The sequence below is a fragment of the Alligator sinensis genome, unplaced genomic scaffold (assembly GCF_000455745.1).
Source record: "Alligator sinensis unplaced genomic scaffold, ASM45574v1 scaffold265_1, whole genome shotgun sequence".
Classification (NCBI taxonomy): Eukaryota; Metazoa; Chordata; order Crocodylia; family Alligatoridae; genus Alligator; species Alligator sinensis.
Genome location: NW_005842961.1, coordinates 470875 through 471619, shown reverse-complemented (window position 1 = coordinate 471619; position 745 = coordinate 470875). Strand labels below are relative to the sequence as shown.

At 64.4% G+C, this 745-nt stretch overlaps 1 protein-coding gene across 1 annotated transcript in view; it reads right to left on the bottom strand.

Moving 5' to 3' along the window:
• Nucleotides 1–403: 403 nt before the first annotated feature.
• TAC3 (tachykinin 3) overlaps nucleotides 404–745 on the bottom strand; it is a 5423-nt gene continuing 5081 nt past the window's right edge. The window contains exon 8 of the mRNA XM_014526108.2: nucleotides 404–596. The gene's annotated coding sequence lies outside the window, so the exon portion shown is untranslated. The remainder of the gene's footprint in view (nucleotides 597–745) is intronic.

The following is a 745-nucleotide window of genomic DNA, read 5'->3' as shown; positions in this document are numbered from 1 at the left end:
GCACAGCGCCCCCGCGGCCCGGCGGGGAACTGCACCGCCCCGCCCCGCCCCGCCCGGTCCTGTCCTGCGATGCCATGCTGGGATGGCCTGTGATGTCAAGGCCCTGTGATGTCATGCCCTCCCATGATGTCATGCCTTGCCCTGCAGTACCCTATGAAGTCATGCCCTGCCTTGTGACATCACGCACAGCCCCATCACCCTGTGATGCCCTGCCTTGTGATGTCATGCAAAGCCCCACCCGCCATTGGCACAGGCCCCTGTGCAGGGGGCGGGCAGCGCTGCCCCCTCTCCTGCCCGCCCGGGTGTCCCCAGGGGAGGCGCAGGCCCGTGGCCCCAGGCTGGGAGCAAACACGTGCACAGCACTGAGCGCAGAAGGGACGGCCCTCGAGCCCAAGAGCCAAGACTCGGACAGGGCAGCTCGTTAGTAAAAACTTTATTCTTGACCGGTCCGGGGTCAGGGGTCAGAGGTCAAGGGCACGTGACAACAGTGAGCACTGGGGGCACAAGGGGCACGAGGCAGTCGTGCGCAGGGCTCCTCCATGGCATGATGCTGGGCGGGGGGAGGGAACAAGGGCACGGCTGGGCCCACGCGGGACCTGGGGAGAGAAGGGGGTGGGGGGAGGTCAGAGCATGTGTGTTTTCACACACGCCCGTACACATGCATGCTCACACACTCATATACAGATGCCTGCTCTCTCTCACACACACACACACACACACACACACACACACACACACACACACA